The sequence below is a fragment of the Petaurus breviceps genome, unplaced genomic scaffold (assembly GCF_028583685.1).
Source record: "Petaurus breviceps papuanus isolate PSGF00001 unplaced genomic scaffold, PetGlider_PUasm1.0 151, whole genome shotgun sequence".
Lineage (NCBI taxonomy): Eukaryota > Metazoa > Chordata > Mammalia > Diprotodontia > Petauridae > Petaurus > Petaurus breviceps.
In genome coordinates this window covers 17047714-17065051 of record NW_027185712.1, presented here as the reverse complement: position 1 = coordinate 17065051, position 17338 = coordinate 17047714, and the positions used below count along the sequence as shown (strand labels likewise).

At 37.5% G+C, this 17338-nt stretch overlaps 1 protein-coding gene across 3 annotated transcripts in view; it reads right to left on the bottom strand.

Annotated features, from left to right (window-relative positions):
* Nucleotides 1-17338, bottom strand: part of PLEKHG4B (pleckstrin homology and RhoGEF domain containing G4B) — a 210556-nt gene that overhangs the window by 122252 nt on the left and 70966 nt on the right. The gene's annotated exons all lie outside the window — the stretch shown is intronic.

Here is a 17338-nt window from a genome sequence, read left to right as displayed (position 1 = left end):
GGGAAGAAAGGCCGTGATTTCTTGGGGGCAGCCAAGGTGTCATGTTTCCTTGGTAAATTTGTGGGAAACCATGGGCTAGATACTTTGGAGACCTTCTTCCTGGTGTTCATATGAGTCTTTGTAAAGATGTGGAAGTTGGTGGCCATATGGAACCACGACTGCCAGATATCTTCACATATCCTTTATTTGCACAGAAATGGGATTCAATAATAATCTAGACAGCTTTCATTGCTATTATTGAGCAGACATATAAAGAAATGGATGTGATCCAAGCAGCATTGTTTACAATGTATTGTCTATCACTCAATCAATAACCATTTTAAAGAACCTACTATGTACCAAGAAGACCCCCAAAACAAAACTAAAATAAGTTCTGCCCTCAAAGAGACAGGTATGAAATATAAGCTATTTTGTTCATTATACAATTGTACCTCCTTGTTCTTCATTCTTATGGTAGTAATCAGAAAAGCAAAACAACTGAAAAAAAAACAACTAAAAAGTACCTTTACCACTATAATACATACCCATAAAAGGAAATTAAAAAAAACAAATCAAATTATTTTTAATCACCATGTATTTTAAATAATTTTGAAGCACTAAAATGATTTATCATCAGAGAACTGGAGGGCATTTCAGAGATTCTCTCATGTAGACCAAGTCTGATATAAGAAACCTCTTTACAATATTCTTGCTAGGACAGCTAATTAGTCATCAAGCCTCTTGAGGAAGAACTGCAGAGACAAGGAACTCTACCTCTGGAGGTAATGCATTGCTTTTTTGGACAGTTCTAATGGTATTTCCTCATACTGAGTTGAAATCAATAAAGTTGCCTCCCTATAACTTTCTCACCTATTGCTCTCAATTCTGCCATACAGAACAAATCTAACCCCTCTTCCATGTGATAGCCAGACAGAGCTAGATAAAGAATTCATCAAGGGATTAGAATGTGCCAGGTACCAGGCTAACTAAGCATTGAGAATACAAATACAAGCAAAAAGAAAGACAGTTCCTACCCTCAAGGAGCTTATATTCTAATAGATGAAGAGAACACATAAAAGGGAGCTAAAATGAGATGGAGAGTTGGAGGCCAAGCAAGTTAGAGGTTGGCATGAATGGTTCCCAAAATAGAAGTTCTTGAGAGGAGCTGGTCCATCAGAGGAGAGGAGGAGGAAGTCCCAAGAGAGGCCAAGTAGCTAACATGTCTAATCCTGCTTAGCCCCAGACTCCTCCAAACCATTTTCCACCTCCCTGCTGGTGGACTCTCAGATTGGCACTCAAATAATTGACAATGATCAAGTTTCCTGTAGTTCTCTCTTCTCTGGGCTAATTATCTCCAGCTGATCCTTGTTTGGAATGGTTTCTAGTCCTCTCAACACTCTGGGCACACTCCTCTGGATGCCCCTAGAATTGTCAATATCTCTCTCTTTTTTTTTTAAGCAATCGGGCTTAAGTAACTTGCTCAAAGTTACACGGCCAGTTATTTCTGGGTGTGGTGCTGAATATCTGAGCCCGGGATTGGATCTCCAGGTCATCCCGACACTGGAGCCAGTGCTCTTACTCGCTGAGCCACCTGGCCACCCCAATATCTCTTTTAAAAATATATTTTTCCCAATTATACATAAGGTTAATTTTTAACATTCATTTAAAAAATTTTTCGTGTTCCAAAATCTCTACTTCCTTCCATCCTCTTACCTCTCCCTGACAATGCATGTCCCAGAACTAAATAGAGTATGACAGGAATGTTCAGATTAGGGCAAGTGTTCTTAATCTAGGGGCCATTAATTTGGTTTTTAAATATTTTTGTAACTATTTCAATATAATTGGCTTCCTTCATAACCCTGATGTATAAATTTTATGTATTTAAAAACATCATTCTGAGAAGAGATCCATAGGCTTTACCAGACTTCCAAAGGGATCCATGCCACAAAAAAAGTTAGGACCTCTGACCTAGAGCAAAGTAAAGCAAGACTATTGCCTCTCTCACTCTAGATGCTATAGCTATGATAATAACTAATATTTATATGGCAATTTAAGATTTACAAAACTATAAATATTATCTCATTTTATCCTCACAATAATCCTAACTACTATTATTCTTTCCATTTCAGAGATGAGGCAATCGAGGCAGACAGGTTAAGTGACTAACCCAAGGTCACACAAGTGTCTAAAACGAAATTTGAATTCAGATCTTCCTGACTCCAGGACCAGTGCTCTTTTCAATATGATTTTTTTTAAAGTTTTTATTGATATTTTCTGTTTTTTACATCATTATAATATCCCATGTATACTCCTCTCTGCCCTTCTCCAAGAGCTATCCCATAAAACAAATAATATTTTTTTAGAGAGGGAAAGTTAGTACAACTGATTGATGTATTTAAAAAGTCTGAAAACATGTGTAATGTGTAACATTTGTAGACTTCTCACCTCCACAAAGGAGGCTGATATTTGTTTTTTATAATTTTGTTAATTTATTTTTTTTTGGTATGTAGTTCTTTCTATGTGCATTGTTGTACACACTGTATATATTATTTTCTTGGCTCTGCTTACTTCACTCTGCATCAGTTCATATAGATCTTTCTATGGTTCTTTGTATTTATCACACATCATTTCTTACAATAATGTTTCATTATTTTATGTAATTTGTTTAGCCATTTCCTAATTGATGGGCACTCACTTAGTCTCCAATTCTTAGATATCACAAAAAAATACTACTATAAATATTTTTTAGTACATGGGGACTTTTTTTTTTTTACTAATGGCTTCAATGGAGTACAAGCCCAGTAATGGAGTTTCTGGTTCAAAGAATATAACCATTTTAGTCACTTCACTTGCATAATTTCCAAAAGTTATACTATTTCATAGCTCCACCAACAATGTATTAGTGTGCATATCTTCTCACAACCTCTCCAACACTGATTACTGCCATTTTTTTACTTTTTGCCAATTTGCACGGTATCAGGTGAAATCTCAGGGATGCTTTGATGTGTATTTCTCTTATTATGAGTGATTTGGAGCCCCTATACTTCTACTAATTCAGGCTAAAAGCACATTAGTGATTTTGGAAGGTTTGTCTGATTACAGTAGGATTAGGAGTCTGTCATTTACTATGTAGCCTTGAGAAGGCCACAAATCTCTGAACTTCACCTTCCTTAACTGCAAAACAAATATGAGACTAGATGAACTCTAAGGTTCCAAGTCCTAAAAAAAATCATTGATTCTATAACGAGAGCTGTACAAATGCAAACTCTCATCATTGTCCCTATTAAATTCAATCACAGCTTTAGCCCACTAGTCTAGCCAATTTATATATTTTCCTATTTTGATTCTGTCATACAGTGTATTAGATTCTCCCAGTCTTGGGCTTCTGTAATATGAAGTCACCCACAAATCAGATATGAATGCCAGCTGTATCTCCAGTCAATTCATTGATAAAAGTGCTGAACAGAACCAAGCCAAGGGCACTGATGTCAAAGCCGTGTCTGGTAAATAGACGATTTATTTTTTCTTCAAACACATATAATACAGTTAATTTAGAGAGACAAAATTTGGATCTTATCTTAAGCCAAATGGCAGAAAATGGTAAAGAATTGAACATTTTTATTCCTCTGGATCATTATTGGGGTGAGAAAACAGGGAAGACATCAATCTACTATCAACCATCAATCTATAATAGCTGCCTCAACTTGACAAAATAGAAACCAATCATCTTGGAAGATAAAATACTACTATAATTAATAGATTTAAAATAATACAAAACTTTTGGCTCTTCATGAGAAAAGAATTAGAGAATACAGGGCCTTCAGTAGACTCCTCTCACCCTTACTTCAGCAAATGCAAATCAAATTATTGGATCGATAACTTTTATAACTTGATTTTTGGCTACATTAGTTTTCTACTCTGGATTACAGATTTGTAATCAGAAAAGCTCATACTAAAATGTCTTTGATAATATCATATTCTCAGATGTAAAATATATCATCCAAAATCTTTTTAATCCTATGTCTGAATCTGGTCATGAAAACAGTGTCTGTGACAGTGATCAAATTAAGGGGCTGACTATTCAGTTTTAGTCCACCAGAAGGATGTGTCTATAACTCATTGTGTTCTAAAAGAGCCGCTTCTGATAGATGTAAACAAGAAGTATCCCATTTAGGTATGCTAATAAAAATGAGAGTTCACAGTTTATACAGAGCTTTGCTACTGTCCCATTTTCTCAGTTAATCCTCATAAGAATCCTGTGAGGGAGGGAAGGAAAGCAAGAAATATCATCCAGTTTTTGTAAGAGGAAACTGGGCCTCAGGGTCACAGAGCTAGTAAGCAGTAGGGCCAACATTTAAGAGACTCCTTCTCCTCTAAACCTCTTGGAGCAACGAAGAAAAGTCAGTCACTTAGAGACCTGAATTCTCCTAAATCAGTGATTTTCGACCAATCTGGGTGGGTAGGGAGGCGCCCCCTGGGGAGCCACATCAATCTTCTACATGATTCCTAGACTAGGACAAAATGCAAGTCACAAGTAAACAGCAAGTTTATTTTTTAAAATGCATTTTCTGATGAAATAACTGGGAAGACCTGTATGGAGTGATATAGGGTGAAGGGAGCAGAATCAGGAGAACAAGTCACACAGTGGCAACAGCTTAATAAAGGAAAACAACTTGAAAAGCCTTTAGAACTCTGATCAATACATATAACGATGAATGACAATGCCAGAGAACTAAAGAGGAAGTGTACCATCTACGTGCTGCCAGGGAAATGATGGTCTTAAAACTCAGAATGAGACATGCCTTGTTGGATATCACCAATGTGGAAATCTGTTTTGCTGGATATGCATATTTATTATAAGGGCTCTATTCTTATTTGTTATTGTGCTATGTGGGAGAGGGAAAGTGAGAGGGTGAAATAAATGCACATAAATAAAATGCAAAAAAAAAGGTGTAATTTTCATTACAGATTTGAGGCAGAGAAGTGTGGTAAGATATCGTGTTGGACTTGGAGTGAAGATGACCTGGGGGTTCAAATCATGCCTCAGACAGTTCTGAGATAGGTGACCTTTGCTAAGTCACTTGACCTCTCTCAGCCTCAGTTTCCTCACCTGTCAATTGGTGATAATAATCACCTATCACCTAGGATTTCTGTAAGGACCAAATGAGATAATTTAAGTAAAGTGCTTTGCAAGCTTAAAATGATATATAAATATTAGCTTGTATTGTGATTGCTAGGAAAAAATGATTGAACATGTAGCCATGGTAATAGTTATTTACCACCCAAACACCACAAGACTGTTTTCTATGGTGGTGAACGAGGAGAACTAAAAGTTCAACACCATTGAGCAGTGAAGATTCCTGAAAGCATTATAAGGATATATTTTCTAAGCACTAATTTTGCTTTTCAAAGTGCCTAACTCCCTCTTTAATCTAACTTAAATACATTTAGTAAATATTTAATATATAATTTACTATAAATATGTATTCATGTATAAAATATAAACTTTTATTTATAATGAATAAATTTAAATAAATCAACAACCAAAGATTAAACAGCTCTTCTTCTGAAGTGCCCTAGTTCTATTGCGGGCATGGCTAAGCTTCCAGTCACTTAGTCTTGAAATTTTTCATTGTTTTGTTTTGATACTTTTTTTTTTTTTTTGCTTTTTGGAGGTCAATTGGGGTTAAGTGACTTGCCCAAGGTCACATGGCTAGTTTTTGTGTTAAGTGTCTGAGGCCAAATTTGAACTCAGGTCCTCCTTACTCCAGGGCTGGTCCTCTATTCACTTCGCCACCTAGCCACCCCAGATTCTTCCTTTTCTTTTTTCTGATATTCAACTAGTTGATAAGTTTTGTCGAGTTTGACAATGCAATCTTTCTCACTTGTGTCCCTTTTCCTGTTCTCACTGTCACTGTTTAAGCCCTCAAATTCTCATTGCTTTTGAGTGGGAAAGAACTACAAAGGTCACTTGTTTCCACCACCTCCTTATACAGATGAAGAAGCTGAGGCCAGCAGCAGAGAATTCAAACTCAGATCCTCAGACTGCAAACCCAGAGCTCTACTGATTACATTAATCTCCTAACAGGTGGCCTGTCTCCAATCTTTGATCCCTCCAGTTCCTTTAGAGCTCTAACCATGTTACTGACCAGCTCAGAAGCCTTCAAAAATTTCCTAAGGAATGGTGTACAAAGTGCCCAAGTTAGCATCCAACCAGTATTTATTCTCTCTTCCCATAACATGTCCCCTTACTTTATCTCTACATGTCAAAATCCTTCCTATCCTTCTGGACCCAATTCAGATGTCACCACTTGTCAATGAAACCCTGATCTCCCTTAAGATTTCTTGGACCTCTGAACCATTACTATACTCTATGTCTCTCTGAATGTTTGTGTATATAACACATATACATATTCACATATATTTTTATATATACATACACATACATATGTACATATATACATACCCATAGATTAGGAGTTCAATAAACATTTGAGTTTGAAAAACTAGGAAGGTGGTATGATGACTGAAATCTTTGTTGTTTGTATTATAAAGAAACTAAGTGGCACAGTAGATAGAGCACTGAGCCTAGAGTCAGGAAGACCAGAGTTCAAATCCAATCTCAGATACTAACTGTGTGATTCTGGGTAAGTCACTTACCTTCTGTCTGCCCCACTTTCCTAAACTGTAGAATGAGGACAATAATAGCAGCCAGGGTTGTTGTGAGTACAAATTGAGATAATATTTGTAAAGTACTTTAGAAACCTTAAAACACTATATAATTATGAGTTATTATTATTAATTCACAATATATAGTTTATAGGTAGAATCTTTAGAAATACAAGGCAAGTAACAGGTAAGAAGTACAGTCCTTCTTCCTAGTTACAACAGGATTCTATGTTTCAGGGGAAAAACAATCCCAAAACTTTTCGAAAATAAATCCTTTAATTATCCTCCCCCATTCACTCCCCACCCCTCTAAGGGAATTCTAAATTGGAAAGAGCAACCACTATAAATCTTCAAGTCATTTTCTGAATAGTTCCAGTCCTGAGAAAATTCCAGTTTGTAAAGTGCAAATGTGGGTAAATCTTCCTCTTTCTCTTCCTGTCCTAGGCTTTGAATGTTTTCAATGCTATCCTAAGCTTATTTACACAGTGGCTTTCAATAGTGGGTTATGTTGATTTTTTCTTTCTTTCTTTTTAAAGAAAAGTTGTCTTATTCAAAAGAGCTTGGAAGAACATTACTGTTTAAATGCATCACTCAGGTGCTCTTCTAATATGTGAAGTCCAGTTTTAGCAGGAGACTAACAAGGAGATGAGGAATCTAAATTTCAGGAGACTGCTAAACAGATGCAAACATCCCCAGGGCGGTGAAACTTTGGTTTAAGTGACAACAGATTAATCACAACAACTATGTCAACATTCTAAAAAAGAAGCAGAACTTGGGAGACCCCCAGTAAAAGACAGGGAATGTTGCCATCTTCTCCAGATTCTCAAGAATATATGTTTCTGAACTTACATTTTATCTTTAAAAAAGAGCTATAGATTTCATAGGGACAACCACAGCCCAGCTGTACTGAGGACTAATAATTGCTAATAATAGCAATATCAACCATTCCATTGTACACACAGTAGATTCTTCACCTCAATAATTGGTGCGTTTGTACAAGGGGAAAAAAAGCTAAAAGGGAGATGAAATAAACTATTCATATTACACCTTACTTTTTGGTGTTCCATTTTGTTTTCATATATCTTCATTTTAAAACTAATATGTATAGGACAATGGAAATCTATAAATGGCTAAGATCTCTGGACCCTTCAGATGGTGTGTCTTATCTATCCAACCATCTACTCATCTATCCATCCATCCATCCATCCATCCGTCCATCCGTCTGTCCATCCATCCAAGAAAGGTGTGGGGCATATTAGCAGCAAGTACACAGCACTGTGGTAAGGGCTTTCCAGAGAAATTTAGGGCAGGTAGAGTTTTAGGAACTTACCAGCACAGTCATTAATTTAGTGCTTTAAATAGTTTTTAAAAACAGAAATAAAACAAACAGTGAGAGTCCAAGAGTTGCGAATGAAGAGTCACATCTCTAGGTAGACATTAGAGAAATTTCATCTTCAAGAATCAGGAGTATGGAGGGAAAAAAAGTCAGTCAATCATTCAAATGAGCATTTTGGATGAGAAGTCATTTGCCTGCCTGTAGTTTTTTAGAATAGGAAAATTCAAGTTGAAGCCATTAATACATTCCTGGGCTGGAGGAAGAGATGCCAGACATTACTCAGCAAACAATACTGTACTTTCATGTATCTTGGGCTCAGCAAAGCAGCCTCCCTTAAACTAATGATAATATTTAGCAAGGTTGAAGATAAACATTGGTTTCACCAAGCTCTTGTGAGGTCATGATAACCCCCTGTCACCTTCTTCTGTCTCACGTATTTTTATCTGTCAGCACACAGTGGGGATCAGGTGAATTAAGACAACAAAAAAGAATTATTCTGGGCTTGAGTATCAACTGGATTGTAAATCAGTGCTATGGACTCATTTACATAATGCAGTGCTTGAGGAACAAGCACTAAAACCTCCCAAATGTGAACTTCTATAATTCAAAATTTGTAATGGGTTGACTAAGGGCTCAATCGTGGTTCATATTTGTTTAGCAGGCTCTTTTATGAAAGAAAGTGCAATTAATTAGCAAATACCAGGCAAGAAGTGCAATGTTCAAATATTTCAGAGAAGAAAGATTTCACATTCTCCCTCCAATATCTTTAGACATTTGGGAATCACCTATTCAAACATGGTACCTAATTTCAGATCATTCTTTTATTTAAAATTTTTAAAAATTTAAATGCAATTTAAATTTAAATTTACCTTAAATTTATCTTTTTTTTTAAAATTTATTAAAGTAGCTCTCCTAAGGAGGCTGCAAAGCAACATGTTTCATTTACGATGTGTATTACAATTCTTGTTTATCCATGGCCCATTAAACCAATGAGTTCATTCAATATTAACAACAGCACTTGTCTAATGTCCAATGTCCAGGATGAATTAAGAAACTAGAAAATATTCGTGGAATCATAGAATTCAAGGACTGAAAAGGACCATCGAAGTAATGGAATCTAGCTCTTCCCCATATTGAGCCAGAGCCCCCTTCTTCATTAAGGAGTCATTGATTAGTGTGCTCATTTCCCTTACCTTCCCTAAGACCCTCTCCCTTAGGGCATTACTCCCCTTAAACAAGCCCTCCCTAATTAAATAATGAAAAACAATACGAACTCACATTGATACAGAACTTTAGTTTACAGAATGCTTTGCATATATTATCTCATTTGATCCTCCCAACAACCCTGTGAATTAAGCAGTAAGGTATTGTTACATCCCCATTTTATGTGTGAAGAAACTGAGTCTCAAAGATTTAGTGACTTGGGGTGGCTAGGTGGTGCAGTGAATGAAGAGCACTGGCCCTGGAGTCAGGAGGACCTGAGTTCAAATCTGACCTCAGACACTTAACACTTACTAGCCCTGTGACCTTGGGCAAGTCACTTAACCCCAATTGTCCTATCCTCCCCCCTCCAAAACAAAACAAAACAACAAAAAAAAGATTTAGCGACTTGCTCATGTCATATAACTAGTAGTTGTCAAAGTCAGGATTCAACTCAGGTCTTTTCAGTTCTCAAGTGCAGCCTTCATTCACCTGCAGCACATTGTGCTCTCAGCCTTCCCTCATTTTAGCCAAACCAAAATTATGCCTTTAGCAAACCTGAGCCTCTTTCCCTTAATGGGTTGCCATCTTTTGCAGAGCCCTCCTCCTTAATGGACCTTTCCAGAAGGATACAGTGAAACACTCCCACCCCCACCAACAGATTCGAATCAGAGGACTTCAGTTCTGATCCCATTTACTGTCACTTGACACCTGTATGATCTTGAATAAGCCATACTTTAGGCCTCAGTTTTTACATCTGTAAAATGGGCTCTCTAGAACAAGTGATCTCTAACTCCTTTTCTAGCTATATATCTTATGACTCTTAAGTAACCCATTCATCCTTAATCATCCCTATCTTACAAATGAGTTTTTCCTCTTTCTTGAATACCTTCCTTGGCATTAGGGAACCTTTCTGATTAGATGTGGGTTATTTCCTAACCCAGATTCAGAGTCTTTCATTTCCCTTCTGACCCATATGTAGTCTGATAATGGAGAAAGCAAATCTCAGAGATGAAAAACAACTCGCTAGCCCCATTTTCCAGAAGACATTCAGCTATTTGCCATATGGCTTACAATAATTTGAACTTTCATCAAGTTGGGAGAGATAGAGGAAGGCTGCAGGTTCTGTCTAATGACCCTGAATTTCATGCTTTTGCCCAGTCTTCTTCCTTTGTTGAACATTTTCCCATCTTGGATAATAACACATGACCCAAAATTCCAAAGACCTGTGTTCTAGTCTCAATCCTGCTACTAAGTAGCTGTATGGCCCTAAGAGCAATTAATTTCACTTTTTTGTGACTCAGAGTACCTGTTTCTAAAATGAAGTAATTGGTCTCTGGAGTCCCTGTTAGCTTTAACTCTAAAATTCTGTAAATAGATCATCTTTTCTAATAGATGGTTTGCTCTAAAAATGATATGATTCTTCTCTAACTCAGAACTAAGTTTCTTATTCTGTAAATGTGAAGTATGGATTAAATAATATTCAAGGTTCCTAATAGGTCTAAATATTATGAAATAAGAGACCTAGAAAGGATAACTTGTCCAAAGTCACATAAACTCACTCATGGTGGGGGTGGGATTTGAACTCAGATCTCTTGATTCTACATTCAAGGCACTTCCCCTAGAGGACAGTTAAAATTGAAAAGTGTCATTGCAAAATTATGTCTCTCCAAACTGGCTTAAGCATTTTACTCCTCAAGGCTGATATTGTATTTTGATTTACAAATAGTATTAACTAGCCCTCTGAGTTACTGTAGCTGTTCAAAATCAGCCTACTGGATATTGTTATAACATATAAAGCAATCGGTATTTTTAAAAAATTGGCATTTAAAAAAATGTTCGAGGGGCAGGGAACACTGGCTGGGGAGATAGGAAGACCTGGATTCAAATTCGACCTCAGACACTTACTTTGTTGTGTGACCCTGGACAAGTGATTTAACCCCAATTGCCTAAAAAAAAAAGTTCTACAATTCAAGCTTTCACCAATTAAGACTGACTTCATTGGGGTGGCCAGGTGCCCCAGCGAGTAAGAGTACTGGCCCCAGTGTTGGGATGACCTGGGGATCGAATCTCGGCTCAGATACTTGGCACCACACCCAGAAATAACTGGCCGTGTAACCTTGAGCAAGTTACTTTACCCCAATTGCTTTAAAAAAAAAAAAAGACTGACTTCATCCCCATTTATCGAGGCAGGAAAACTTGGCTAAAACAGATTGGAAAGAGTCATTGCAGAATTCATTTCCAACCTAAAATTATGGATTTGGAAATAAAAAGAACCCTAACATTCACCTAAGCCAACCTTCTTTTTTGACAGATGAAGAAACTAAGTCCTTGCAAGGTTAAGTGACTTATGGGAAGATGAACAAATGTCTAGCAACAATGGTGTTTTGGCTGAGTTGTTTCATTTGTGTCCAACTCTTCATGACCCCATTTGGGGTTTTCTTGACAAAGACATTGCACTGGTTTGCCATTTCCTTCTCCAGCTCATTTTATAGATAAGGAAACGGAGGCAAGCAGGATTAAGGGACTTGCCTAGGATCACACAGTTGGATTTGAACTCAAGAAGACAAGTCTTCCTGATTCTAGGCTTGGCACTCTATCCACTGCACTACCTAGCTGACCAATTTCCCTCCAGCAGGCAAGGGACTAAAATCCAATTTAGGGTTCTTTCCATTAGGCCATGCTGCCTTTATCTCAAGGCAGAAGTTTAGACCAAACCCTTCCAAAATATTCAAATCCTATTCAGTGATGAGATATAGTGTGAAGAATAAAAACAATGATTTAAAATATTTCTACTCTGTACAGAGAGGGCTAGCAACAAGAGAAGGTTGAGGCAGGAAAGGGGGAGCCAGCAGAAGGGATGAACTGGAAAGAGAACTCCATACACATCATTTGTTATTATTACTTTCAAGTACTCACTGTGCTTTTCACAGGTGAGTGTATACTGGTGGTAGATGAACTTCTTACTAATCATTTATTAAATTACACATATATACATATATATATATATGTATATGTCATGTAAACATAGTCCATCCTACTCAATTCCTGCTCTGATGGTATCATAGAAGTGACTCTATTCTCAAATGACTATGCAAGTTGAGTACAAGCTCTGACATAGTCTGCACCAAGCTAGGAAGCCTCTAATATTTATTGTCCTATGACCAACTTAGTGAAGAATGGAGTGGCTCATAACCAAAAGTCTGGTTACCAGATAATAAACTAATTAACAACAACAATAATGATAATAATAAATAACTAAGTAGTAATCATTTATTTTATTATCTACCATTAAATATAATTACTAATGATAAAGCAACAACATCAACAACAATGACAATTACAAATATTATTTAATTTGATCCTCACAACAGCCCTGGAGGTGTGCTCTATCATTATACTCATTTTTATAGATAAGAAATCTAAGGCAAAAATAATTTAATTGATTTGTTCAGGATTAAACAGCTACTAAAGGTGTATGAACTTTTAATATCACCAGTAAGTCCTGAAGACCATTCACTAAGGAGAAGAGGTGACTGGGACCACATAAGTAGAATGGGGAGGGGGGTACACCAAGGTAATCCCCATCTTTGAAGTACCACTTTAGGCAAAAGCACACGGATGTTTCTGCTCTGTAACACGGGTGAACATAGCTTATTTTCTGTGATAAAGAACAAACCCTCCCCCCCCATGAAATATTCATTTTCTTGAGTCACTTCCTAGGTTAGTTTTATATCAATTTAGCTTGTTGGAAGATATAACTTGGGTTCTTAACCTTTTTTGTGTCATGGACCACTGTGGCAACCTGGTAAAACGAAGGAATCCCTTTTCAAAATCCTGTTGTTAAATGCACAAAATAAAATAGAATTAAAAAGGAGACCAGTCTTATTGAAATATAGTTAACAAGATATTAAAAAGACAACACAAGTTCATGGACTCCAGTTTAAGAACCCCTGGTCTCCAAGGCTTTATTCAGTAAAAAGAGTCACTCCCATAAACACTTTTAAGAGGGAAGTCAATATTTGAAATAGGAAGGGGAAAAAGGATGTACTGAAAGAGAAAAAAAAAGATGGTTGGGGTATGATTTGCATTGGAAAAAATTTTAAAGTAAAAAGTTATATCCACGAGTCCTTTTTATATCCATCAAGTTATGTATATCCATGAGTCGTTTTTAAACAAAGCTCATGAGAGAGCAAAGCTCATAGGAAAATGTGATATATTGCTCCACTTTATCTCTGTCCCTTTCCTGACCTCTGATTGATTTTTTAAATATATAAAAATAAAACTAAAAATAAGGAAAATTTCTCTGGGTAGAATAACCAATTTTCCATAAAAGACAAATCTAGGTCCTAACCAATTTTCCATAAAAGACAAATCTAGGTCCAAGTTGATTTCCTTCTATCTAACTCTCTAAATACTGAGTGTTAAAAAGTTTAATAATTAAAAGTCGCTCCATGCTAATAAAACTACATAATTAAATACAAATGGAGCAACAAGACAGGCTGATAGGTAATAAAAACATTGTTTAAGAACTATGCATAACCTTCCCACTACCCTATGCCAATAAACACATCACTCAGCTACTGTACTGCTTTATCTCTACCTCAAAATACCATGTAATAAAAAAAAGGTTACAAGAAGTAAACCAAACACATAAGAAATCTATTAAATAAGACTTGTATATACTGGACTTGCTCCAATAAACTGGTTATGTGATGATTAGGCCAGGGAATGATTCACTTCCTTCTTCCCTGGTTCCCAATAATAGTGCACCAGAAAAGTTAAGGAGAATCAGAGTTTGCATATAAGGTATACAGTTATGACCCTTACCCAAGGTAGTCCCAACTGAGAAGTCTCATATTTGAGAGGCCATGGAAATGAGTCTGGAAGCAAAATTTGGGTCAGGAAAGATAAAAAGAGTATGAAAGGGAGGAAGGAGACAGAGGTAGCAGAATTAAGACAATTATTCCAAATGCACACTGCCTCACTATTCTTGACCTTGTACCAACATTTCTATGTACTGATTGTACTTCTTTTGGTTACATTTTTCTCATTTGACAAATCTCATTAGACTAGTATCACTAGATGATATCCATGGTTGCCTCACACTCTCATATTTTACTCCTCTGTGATTGTTTTTTCTTGACTGTGCTAAGATTGGATGTGTGAGCATGGCAGTGGATAAAATGATCACAGGTAGATAGCATAGGAATAAGTAGCTACTTTTTCATGATCTGTGCTGTAATAAAAGTGTCAGGAATGCTAAGACACAGGACAAGCTGAGGCTGGCAATGACTGCTAAGCATAGCAACAATGGCTTTTGAAGCTACATTGGGGGGGGGGGGGCGCAGGGAGAAGGGTTGAGACAAGAAGATCAAAGAAAGCCAGAACAGCTATCACTTTCTCAGAAATAACCTATAATCAAAGCATAACAAGAAGCAAATTGAGTTCACGAATTGGACAATAAATGGCTGGTGGCACAATTAAACTATTTCATTTTGGGTTTTGACACCAAATAGAATTTCGCATCAGGAAGGAAATAATAAAGATGTTTAAGAGAGAGATGAAACCCAAGATAAACTGTGGGAATAGTGAGAAACCATCCCTAGCTGCCTTCGACAAGCTCAGATCCTTGATAGTAAAAGTATTGGGGGTGTGAGTGGAGACCAAACTTAGTACAAACAGCAATGTCATTTAGCCATTTACATTCAGTGCTTCTTCTTCCTCTCCTTTTCATCAAAGTCCTTTGCAATCTAGTTTTCAATCTAATCACTCAATTGAAACTCTTCACATCAAAGTTTCCAATGTTTGCTTAGAAATGGTCAAATTTAGCATTCTTTTCTTAGTCCTCATCTTTCGTGGCTTCTCTGTGTCACTGGGCACTGTCAGCCACCTTCCGTGGCATACTCCCTCCTCCTCTTTGGGTTTTCACGACTCCACCCTCTCTTGGTTTTCCTCTTCTAAATGCTCCTTCACAATTTCCTTTGCTGAATCTCATGTCCATATCATGTCCGTTAACTGTGGTGATCCACAATCTCTGCCTCTTCTCTTTTCTCTCTTATTTCTTGCTTGATAACACCATCAACTCCTTTGGGTTCAAATATCATATTTATGAAAATGATTTCTAGATCTTTATCATCAGCCCTAATCTCTCTCCTGAACTATGGTCACACAAAGTGAATCACTTATTGGGTGTCCCCATAGGCATCTTGAACTCAACACGTCCAAAACAAAACTTGTTATTTTTCCTCCCAAACCTTGCCTCTTTTCAACTTCTGTATTGTTGTCCAAGGCACCACCATTGTCTCAATCACTCAGGTTCACAGCCTGATTGCCATTCTGAGTTCTTCACTCTTAATCACCTCCCTCCCCATATCCATTCAGTTGCCAAATCTTGCAATATCTTTCTCTACACCATCTCTCACATACGACCCCTTATCTAGACGCCCATAGATAACCACATTATTGGTTCAAGCCCTCATTGTCACTCCCCATCTCAAGTACCTCTCCACTCTGATTCATCTTCAACACGCCTGCCAAAGTGGTTTTCCTCCAGTGTAAGTCTGATCAAGTCAACCCTGCACCCTCAGAATAAACTCTAATGGCTCCTTCCTTCCCTATGGGATAAAATATAAGCTATTCTGTTTGCTGCTTAAAGCTTTTCATGACCGTTTCATCTGAGAGTCAATGGGGTGACTCTCGTTCCACTGTGGGAATCACCTCTCTTTCTATCAGAGCCTTCCCTTCTGCCCTGTTCTTCCATTTTCTGGTTCCCTTTCTATAGGCATATCTTTGGGGTTGGGGTGGTCCAGAGCTGCTCCTGGCTTAGAAGTGCCATCTGCACACCCCTCTAGGCTTTACCCCACCCAGGGTATGACACTGATGGCCATGCATGGGTATAATCTTGATTACCTTGGAAAACCTGGAGCAATGCAAAGGGAGAATTTTGTTCCCTCAGTGACCCCAATGACTATGCTACTTCATGCTGAACACGGAGAACAGAACTGAGCAGACTATTGACTGCTATATGGACCTTTTTAATCTCTGCTTAGTACTGTCTCTCCTGACATCACTTCACTTTATTAAAAATGCTGTAATGAAATGACCCTTCCTTTATTACGAATGAGGATCATATGGGATTATAGCTTTATATGTATATGTAATATGTTCATGGAATTTTAAACAAGATCAAAGATCTACAGCTAATAGGGACCTCAGAGGCCATCTTGTCCAACCCCGTCATTTTACAGTTGAGGAAATGGAGGCTCAAAGATACTGAGGTCACAAAATTGGTAAGTGACAGAGACAGGATTTGACCCCAGGTTCTCTGATGCCAGAACCAGTCTTCTTTCTACTGTGATACTTAGAGCTTGGCACAGTGTCTGACACATCACAGGCCCTTAATAAAGGGGATTGATTGACTTGTCAGGAGCCTTGTGTAAAAACTTACCTTATTGGGTTGGGATGGGGTCAAAGAAGGGTATAAAGGTATAGTTCATTAATCTGGGCTTAGGAAATTGATTAGATTGGTATGTGACATGTCACTGGCTCTAGGAGCTTCAGTCAGGCCTAGTCTGTCTAATGTGCAAGAAGCTTAATAAATGTTTGTTGACTTGATCCCTGAACTCAATGAGATATGTTGACAGAGGAGCCAGTTGTGATGCAAAAACGAAATAAGGAAGTAAGTGGGTGACAGAACCAGAGGGAGGCAAGGTCAGGGGCTTCTGAAGCAGCAATATTAGTTGCCCATAAGGCCAGGCCAGATTTAAAGCCTGGGATGATGGGATGGGATTAGTTACTCAAGAAAAATAAACCCGCCATTCTTAACTGTGCTAGGGATGCCTTAAGCTTATATTGCTCAGCAGTCCATCAATGCTGCACTCCATAAATTTGTTTTAAAGGTCTTTACTAGCAATAAACAAAACAACCTCAGTGCCAGAACTAAAGTGCAGAAATGACTGTGGCCTAGATGTAGGACATGGCTTTGAGAGCTGGTTCTCTTCCTGTCTGCCTGGGGATGTTTCTTTAGAGAAACATTCTCTTTTCTTCTTTTTTTTTTCATATCCTCTATGGTTTTCCTTAGCAACATTTAGGAAGCAGCAAATGTTTAAGCATTATGTGTCAACTCTTATTTCTGGCCCAGTTTTTAAAGGT